Raw genomic sequence first — 9,895 nt, 5'->3', positions numbered from 1 at the left:
GGGCCGGCGGTGCGCGCCGGTGGAGCTGCCCACGTGGCAGCGTCTGATAGGCTCGGGCGGCGGCGGCGATTCGTCCGGCGGCGGCAGACGTGTCCGGTGGCGGCGGAGGGCGATTTTGCTAGGGTTTCATCCGGGATTTTGGACGGGGAGGGAATATTTATAGGTAGAGGGAGCTAGGAGAGTCCAAATGGAGTACGGTTTTCGCCCACACGATCCTGATCGAACGACCGAGAGCATGGAGGGGACTTGGATGGGTTATTGGGCTGTTTGGAGGGGGGGTTTTCCTGCAACACACAAATGACCTTTGCGGTTACCCGGTTAACTGTTGGAGCATCAAACGACCCCCAAATGGAACGAAACTTGACAGGTGGTCTACCAGTGGTATACCAAGGCCACTTGGCAAACCTCGGTCCATTCCGAGAACGTTTAACACCCGCTCACGAAAAGAAACAAGAGGGGTGCGCCGGTGCGTGTGGGAGTGTCGGATTGCAAAACGGACAATGGGGAAAATGCTCGGATGCATGAGACGAACACGTATGCAAATGAGCTGCACATGATGACATGATATGAGATGCATGACATGAACAAATGCAAAACGAAAACGAAACCCAACCACGGAGGGAATATCATAACACATAGCCGAAAATGGCAAGAGTTGGAGTTACAAATATGGAAAGTCACATCCGGGGTGTTATAGCCGTCTGCCCCGCGTGGCGCCGTGCCACCTCCGCCCGCGACTTCCTCCTCGCCCACCACGCCCGCCAGCCCGTCCTTCCACTCCTCTACGGCTACAACTTCGTCGGCGATGACATCGAGTCCCTGTGCATCGTCCCTTTCGACCACCGGGCAGGGGTCGCCGCCGCCGACCAGTTCCATTCCGTCGCTCGGCTTGCACACGACTCCTCCCGTCTTGATGACTGCTTCCTTCTCGAGGCATGCTGCGACGGCCACCTTGCCCTTTCTGCCCACTACCCGCCGAAGCTCTCCATCTGCAACCCGGCAACTCGTCAGTTTGCACCCCTCCCGCAGCTTGATGGCTTCATGCTCCTGGGGATGTACCCTCACCCCCCTACTGGCGAGTACCGACTACTGCTATACCTGCTCCCCACGGATCTGGCACCGGAAGCTCACGATGGCTCCTACGTCTTCACATTGGGCTCCGGCCAGCCGCCCAGGCACATAGGGTGCCCTGAATCCAAGCAATTGAGACACTCCCCTGAGTCTGTCCTGTTCCGTGGTAGCCTGCATTGGTGCATAGGCAATCTGATGATGGCATTTGACACCATCGCTGAGTCGTTCCGGCAGGTGCGCTCTCCGGTTGGTCCTGGCTACTCTCACCTGATTGAGATGGGTGACATGCTTGGCATCTCCAGTCATAGTGACGCAGCAGCAAGCGTTAATATCTGGGTGATGCAGGACTACGAAGGCGAGGTCTGAACCTTCAAATACCGGGTTGAGCTGCTGGTCGCAGAGATCAAGGAGCAATTTGGAAAGTCTGTTGATTATTGGGATGTGGTGGCCGTGCCTTGGGATGATGATGTGCTCCTACTGGTCAAATTTGATGACTGTCTGCTTCAGGTTGACATTCTTGGCAAATTGGTTGCCGGTTTCCATCGCAGAGGCCTTGGCCCTACAAATCTTCGGATCAAGCAAACTCTTGTTCAACATGCCTTCTTTCCGACACTAGAGGGTTATGTTGTGAATTCTTCGCCTTTCGTCTGATAGTCGATTGTGGTTCTGAACAGCCCAGCTGTCAGTACTCTCATGAGCTGCAATATGTATGCCTTGGGTCCACTATGAGCCGATTAGTTTCATTTTGATGTATGCAAAACTATGATCAAGAAGTCATAACCTTTTCATGGTTTCATGAAATTTGTACTTGTGTGAATATCCTTTTGGGTTGGAGTGGCTGTCATGACTCGTGAGTGTTATGCTAAGTTTACAAGTCTCTATTTATTTAACCGCAGAATCAACTTTTCCTTTGATTGAGCTCTTCTTTTTTACCGATTACTCAGTGCTGTTCTTAATATTAAATATTTAGAAAATGTACATTTGGTTTCTGTTTCTATTTTCTGTTTTAGCTGATGATGAAATGAGGCAGATTATCCTCTTTTCATTATAGTCAACTTTTCAGTGAGATGTTCTGCTACAGTTCATTCTTCTTCATGGTTCCATAGCATCTGGTTAGGTGTTGAAAGGTACTGTTGTAATTCTGCCTTTGCATCGCATCATTTGGAATTATATTTATCACTTCACTGTATCTCCTAACATTTTAAGGGTTGGAGAAATTAAACCTGTATTAATAAGCAGAAGGTAGGTTATTGTGGTCAGGCTCAGGCCCCAGATATTGTGTCCCCCTTTAAATTCTGTAAGTGCTGATGAGGACATAGACCTGGGGTAGGGTAATAGGCCTGACCTATACCTCCTACCTAAGGTCCTTGTCCTAGAAGCAAAGAGGTTCAGAAGTAAATAGAGGGGACCCAACAAAGGTGTCGAGTGCAATCCACTCGACCTACCATTCACTCGGAGACCCCCCTTTGTTTATGTCACTCGACCAATAAACCACTCGACGTGCAGAAGACCTAAAGCCACTCCGCGCAGCAACGGTCGGGCATTTACTCTTAGACTTAATAGTCATTTATATTACTTTACTACAGACGTTACCTGTAACGCTCCTACTTTATGAACATTGAACTCCTTGTAACGTGGGCTAGCTGGGGTCCTGGCGCACTCTATATAAGCCACCCCCCTCCACTAGCACAAGGGTTCGCACCCCCTGTAACACACACGCATATAATCCAGTCGACTGCCTCCGGGCACCTAGACGTAGGGTTGTTACTTCCTCCGAGAAGGGCCTGAACTCGTAAAACTCGTGCGTACAGCTTCTCCATAGCTAGGACCTTGCCTTTACATCCCTACCCCCCATTCTACTGTCAGACTTAGGACCACGACAGTTGGCGCCCACCGTGGGGCAGGTGTTTTAGCGACTTGTTGGAGAAGTTGCAATTTTTCCGATCCCCATCAGCATGGTTTCAGGCGGAGGATTGACCGAGGGCCGCGAGATCCGTCTCGGCGCTCGTGTTCGTCGCCGACGACTCCGCTTGGCTCCAAGAGGCTGCACTCGACGTCGAGGCGCTCCCCGTCCGCGGGGCAACGCACTTTCGCGCGTGCGTCCGCGGCATCCTCCTGCGGCAGCCGTCGACCCAGTATCGGTCGGCTCCTGTGGCGTCTTCATTCCCCGCGGCCCGCCAGCACAAGCGTTCCGGTCGGTTGAGGCTCCAGCGGTGGGTGAGGCACGCGGTGGCTCGCCAGTCGGCCACCCCTCAAGTCGCGGCGATCGAGCCCGACGAAACTCTCTACGGCCTGTTCGACTGGCTCCGTTGAGACCGCATCCGAGTGCGACAACAGTGACCCCGCGGCGGAAGTCCTGATGGTCAACGGACCGCGCAGTCCTCCTGGCTTCCCCCGCGTCGACGGTGGTGATGGCGGAGGCGATCCGTCGCGTGCCCACGAGGAGTACCGCCCCGAGCCCCTCTCTTCGCAGCAGAGGGAAGAGCTTCGCCGCCGTAACATGGATGCACTTCACACTCCTATCGTTGGAGAAACCCCCGAGGCCCGGGCCTTGGAGGAGGTGCGCCTAGCCAACTTGGCTGAGCGCACTCGACTGGAGAATCTCCAGCACGCACTCGACGAGCATGCTCGGCAGCGAGTTCCTGAATCCAGTCGACGTCAACTCTTTCTGCCTCCAACCCAGGTATATCGAACTCCGATCCAGAATCTCACGGCTGCTGCCCGAATAGCAGAGTCGATTCAGCCTTCCCGGTCGGAGGCTGGTAGGGGTTTGATGCAGATCCGGGCTTTGCTCCGGGCGGCGGGGGAGTAGAACACAGCAGTGTCACAGTCTCGGAATAGGATTCATAGTAGATCTGTGATGGCAGACACAGTTCAGTCGGCTCATAGCCCAAGATCGCCTCCAAGACGTGAGGGACGTGGAGATCAACAGGATCAGTACAAGAACAGTGAGCAGTATGATCGTCGTCGAGAACCCACGCCTCCCCCAAGGAGTGGGTCATACGCGCCTCGGCAACACGATGACAGACGCCCTCACAGTGGTGGGCGAAGGATTCCAGTCGACCCCCGGGAGCCGAGCTTTGACGCGAGATCCATTCTCGTTCAAGGTCTGGTTGACAGGAACAGAGCACACAGAGATGGCCACGATAGAGATTACCCGACCGGCAGCAGGGTGCATGTTTCAGGTCCCGAGTGTTTCAGCAGAGCCATCAGAGCAGCAGTGATTCCTCCCAACTTCAGGTTGGCGACTGGAGTCAGCAAGTTCACTGGTGAGTCCAAGCCTGACACTTGGCTTGAGGACTACCGAGTGGCTGTGCAGATTGGTGGTGGTAATGATGAAGTGGCCATGAAACACCTTCCTATGATGTTAGAGGGCTCGGCCAGAGCGTGGTTGAATCAGCTAGCACCTGGCAGTATTTATAGCTGGGAAGAGCTCGCTCGGGTGTTTGTCAGAACATTTGAAGGTACATGCAAACAACCAGCAGGGCTAACAGAGCTACAGTCTTGTGTACAGAAGTCGAATGAAACTTTGAGAGATTATATATAGAGATGGATCACATTGCACCACACGGTGGAGAATGTGTCTAATCACCAAGCAGTTTGTGCCTTCAAGGAAGGCGTCAAGTATCGGGAATTGAATCTGAAGTTCGGTCGGACCGGAGATATGTCTCTGAGTCAAATGATGGAAATTGCCAGCAAGTATGCTAATGGTGAAGAGGAGGATCAGCTCCGGAGTGGCAAGCACAAAACAGTCACCCACGAAACCGGGGGAGGGAACTCCAGTCGGAAGCAAAAGCGCAAAGCCGAGCCAGCTGCTCCCAGAGAAGCCTTAGCCGTGACTCAAGGAAAGTTCAAGGGGAAGCCCAAAGGGCCATGGAACCCCAAGAAGGTAAAAGATCAAGATGGAAATGATGTGTTGGATTTACCGTGTCACATTCACACCAAAAAAGATGAGGAGGGTAATCTCATTTACCCGAAGCATACCACTCGACAATGTCGGCTCCTAATCCAGCAATTCCGAGAGAAACAGCCCAAGGAGAAGGAGAAAGAATCAGACAAGGTTGAGGATAAGGAAGAAGACGATGATGGTTACCCCCACATCAATTCAACTCTGATGATTTTTGCTGATGTTGAGAGCAAAAGTCGACTGAAAGTCATCAACAGAGAAGTGAACATGGTCGCCCCAGCGACGCCAAGTTATTTGAAGTGGTCTCAGACTGCCATTACATTCGACCAGTCTGATCACCCAACACACATAGCCACCCCTGGGAGGCAAGCGTTGGTGGTCGACCCTGTCGTCGAAGGCACTCGGTTGACTAAGGTTCTGATGGATGGTGGCAGTGGCTTGAATATACTGTATGCGGAGACCTTGAAAGGAATGAGCATTCCGATGTCCAGACTCAGTGAAAGCAATATGAGTTTCCATGGAGTTATTCCTGGCAAGAAGACTGAATCACTCGGCCAGATCGCCCTTGATGTGGTTTTCGGTGATTCCAAGAATTACCGCAAAGAAAAGTTGACGTTTGATGTCGTCGATTTCCAGAGTGCTTATCATGCTATTCTGGGCAGGCCGGCTTATGCACGTTTTCTGGCTCGACCATGCTACGTGTACCTCAAATTGAAGATGCCTGGCCCCAAAGGAGTAATCACTATCACTGGCAATCGGAAGAAGGCAGAAGAGTGCTTCCAGAAGGGCTCAAAGATCGTCGATGCACAAATGGCAGTAGTGGAATTGTAGGAGTATCAAAAGAATGCAGATCCGAGTGATTTGTTGCGAGCAAAGAAGCCTGCCACTGATTCAGCATTTCAGTCGTTTGGTGAAACGAAGCCGATTCATATTCACCCGACCGATCCCAATGCTGCTCCGACTCACATTTCGACAACGCTCGACTCCAAATAGGAAGAAGCGCTCATCCAGTTCCTCCTTGAGAACTGGGACATCTTTGCATGGAAACCTTCTGACATGCCGGCTGTTCCCAAGGGGCTGGCTGAGCATCATTTGCGAATCGACCCAAAAGTGAAACAGTGAAAGAACATCTTCGGCGGTCCGCCATACAGAAGAGAAAAGCGATCGGTGAAGAAGTAGCTCGGCTCCTAGCAGCTGAGTTTATCCGAGAGATTTACCACTCCGAGTGGTTAGCCAATGTTGTCATGGTCCCCAAGAAGGACGACTCACTTCGCATGTGCATCGACTTCAAGCATATCAATCGGGCCTGCCCGAAAGATCACTTTCCTCTCCCCCGCATCGATCAAATAGTCGACTCGACTGCAGGGTGTGAGCGCTTGTCCTTTTTGGACGCTTATTCCGGGTATCATCAGATCCGACTGTATGGACCCGATGAGATAAAAACAACTTTCATCACTCCAGTCGGGTACTTCTGTTATGTCACCATGCCATTCGGCCTGAAGAATGTTGGAGCCACATTTATGAGGATGATTCAGAAGTGTTTACTCACTCGAATCAGTCGGAATGTAGAAGCATACATGGATGACATTGTGGTCAAGTCACGTAAAGGTTCTGACCTGCTGGCTGACCTTGCTGAAACTTTTGCCAACCTCATAAGGTATGATATCAAGCTTAATCCATCAAAGTGCACATTCGGAGTTCCGGGCGGAAAATTACTCGGTTTTCTCGTTTCCGAACGAGGGATCGACGCTAACCCAGAGAAAGTTGGTGCCATTCTCCGAATGAAACGCCCTGTGCGTGTGCATGATGTTCAGAAGCCTACGGGTTGTTTGGCCGCCTTAAGTCGATTCATTTCTCGCCTCGGTGAAAAGGCATTGCCTCTTTACCGACTGATGAAGAAGTCTGATAAGTTCGAGTGGACTCCTGAAGCTGATGCAGCATTTGCAGAGCTCAAAGCCCTGCTTTCCACCCAGCCGGTGCTTGCTGCCCCAATCAGCAAAGAGCCTTTACTGCTTTACATTGCAGCCACTGGACAAGTCGTCAGTACAGTACTTACGGTCGAGCGGGAAGAAGAAGGAAAAGCCTATAAAGTTCAACGCCCAGTATATTATGTTTCTGAAGTTTTGACTCCATCAAAGCAAAGATATCCACATTATCAGAAGCTTGTTTATGGGATTTATATGACCACGAAGAAGGTTGCACATTATTTCTCTGACCACTCCATTACAGTCATCAGCGACACTCCATTATCAGAGATTCTGAACAACAGAGATGCAACTGGTCGAGTGGCAAAGTGGGCGATTGAACTTCTCCCCTTGGATATCAAGTTTGAGGCAAAGAAAGCTATCAAGTCCCAAGCAATAGCAGATTTCCTCGCCGAGTGGATCGAACAGCAACTGCCGACTCAAGTCCACTCGGAGCACTGGACCATGTTCTTTGATGGTTCCAAGATGCTGAATGGTTCCGGTGCTGGGGTGGTACTGGTATCTCCCCGAGGAGACAAGCTCAGATATGTTCTCCAGATTCACTTTGATTCCTCCAATAACGAAGCAGAATATGAAGCACTCTTATATGGGTTACGTATGGCCATCTCACTCGGCGTCCGTCGCCTCATGGTCTACGGGGACTCAGATTTGGTAGTCAATCAAGTGATGAAGGAGTGGGACGTCAGAAGCCCAGCTATGACTAGTTACTGCAATGCAGTGAGGAAGTTGGAAAAGAAATTTGAGGGGTTAGAGCTCCATCATATACCCCGACTGAAAAATCAAGCAGCCGATGATTTAGCAAAGATAGGTTCCAAGAGGGAAGCCATTCCCAGCAACGTGTTTTTGGAACACATTCATACACCTTCAGTTCAAGAAGATCCTTTCACTGAAGAGCCACCGTAGCCTAAGAGCGCCACAGATCCGACTGAAGTCAAAGTCCCGGCCGTGGTCGAGCTGATCATGGAGGTTTTGGTCATCACTCCTGACTGGACAGTGCCATACATTGCGTATATCCTTAGGAAATAACTCCCAGAGGATGAAGAAGAGGCTCGACAGATCGTCCGTCGATCCAAAGCCTTTACTGTGATAAAAGGACAACCGTTTAGGGAAAGTGTAACCGGAGTCAGCCAGAAATGCATCACACCAGAAGAAGGTTGAGTGATCCTCAACGACATCCACTCGGGACCTGTGGTCACCATGCGTCCTCTCGGACCATTGTGGCCAAAGCATACCGAGCCGGAATTTATTGGCCACGAGCAAATGAAATGGCGAAAGATATAGTCGACAAATGTGAAGGCTGCCAGTTTTACTCCAATATTTCCCACAAGCCTGCGTCAGCTCTAAAGACTATTCCACTCGTCTGGCCCTTTGCTGTTTGGGGACTGGATATGGTTGGACCCCTGAGGACTGGTAGGAGCGGCTTCACTCATGTGCTTGCAGCAGTCGACAAGTTTACCAAATGGATTGAAGCCAAGCCTATCAAGAATCTTGAAGCCAGTACTGCCGTCAGCTTCATCAGAGAATTGACATTCAGATATGGACTTCCGCACAACATCATCACTAACAACGGGTCGAACTTCGATTCTGATGAGTTTAGAGCCTTCTGTGCTTCCCAAGGCACACGAGTCGACTATGCTTCAGTCGCCCACCCCCAGTCGAATGGACAAGCAGAAAGAGCAAATGGCTTGATTCTCAAAGGACTGAAACCCCAACTAATGCGTGATCTCAAGCATGCAGCAGGCGCCTAGGTTGATGAACTTCCATCAGTTCTTTGGGGATTGAGGACAACTCCCAATCGGTCGACTGGCCGAACTCCATTCTTCTTGGTTTATGGAGCTGAAGCTGTCCTACCGAGTGACTTGCTTCACAATGCACCCCGAGTCGAGCTCTTCTCTCAAGATGAAGCAGAACAGGCCCGGCAGGACGCAGTCGATCTCCTAGAGGAGGATAGAGAGATGGCCTTAATCCGGTCGACCATTTATCAGCAAGACTTGCGTCGATTCCATGCCAGAAACGTGAGGGGCCGAGCCTTTCAAGAGGGAGACTTGGTTCTTCGAGTGGATCAGCAGAAACCACACAAGCTCGCCCCTGCTTGGGAAGGTCCCTTCATTGTCACCAGAGTTCTCCACAATGGAGCATATCATCTTTACAATGTCGAGCATCAGAGAGACGAGCCACGGGCTTGGAACGCGGAGCTGCTCCGCCCCTTTTATACTTAAGTACTCATTTGGATGAGATATAATAAGAAATACCTTTGTAGTTTGTTTATCAAAGACAAGAGCTTTACAGTCTTCCTAAATGATTGTTGTTACTTTTGTTTGCGTCTGAAATCCCCCAGTGGGTGACTTAGCCGCGAATCCGTTTCGCCTAAGTGTGTAAAATCCTACCGAGTGGTGAGCAAGCCTCTCCCTCGGGGGCTTAGCCGCGAATCCGTTTCGCCTAAGTTTGAAAAATCCTACCGAGTGGTGAGCAAGCCTCTCACTCGGGGGCTTAGCTGCAGTCCAGTACTCGCCTAAATTTGAAAAATCCCACCGAGTGATGAGCAAGCCTCTCACTCGGGGGCTTAGCTGCAGTCCAGTACTCGCCTAAGTTTGAAAAATCCCATCGAGTGATGAGCAAGCCTCTCACTCGTGGGCTTAGCTGCAGTCCAGTACTCGCCTAAGTTGGAAAAATCCCACCGAGTGATGAGCAAGCCTCTCACTCGGGGGCTTAGCTGCAGTCCAGTACTCGCCTAAGTTTGAAAAATCCTACCGAGTGGTGAGCAACCCTCCCACTCGGGGGCTTAGCTGCAGTCCAGTACTCGCCTAAGTTTGTAAAACCCTACCGAGTGGTGAGCAATCCTCCCTTTCGGGGGCTTAGCTGCAGTCTAGTACTCGCCTAAGTTCGAAGTCCATCCCTATCCACAAGGACGACGAGGTGCAGGTCGACGAGA

Source organism: Triticum aestivum, chromosome 3D, assembly GCF_018294505.1.
Source record: "Triticum aestivum cultivar Chinese Spring chromosome 3D, IWGSC CS RefSeq v2.1, whole genome shotgun sequence".
NCBI lineage: Eukaryota > Viridiplantae > Streptophyta > Magnoliopsida > Poales > Poaceae > Triticum > Triticum aestivum.
Note: the sequence above shows the minus strand (reverse complement) of the source record.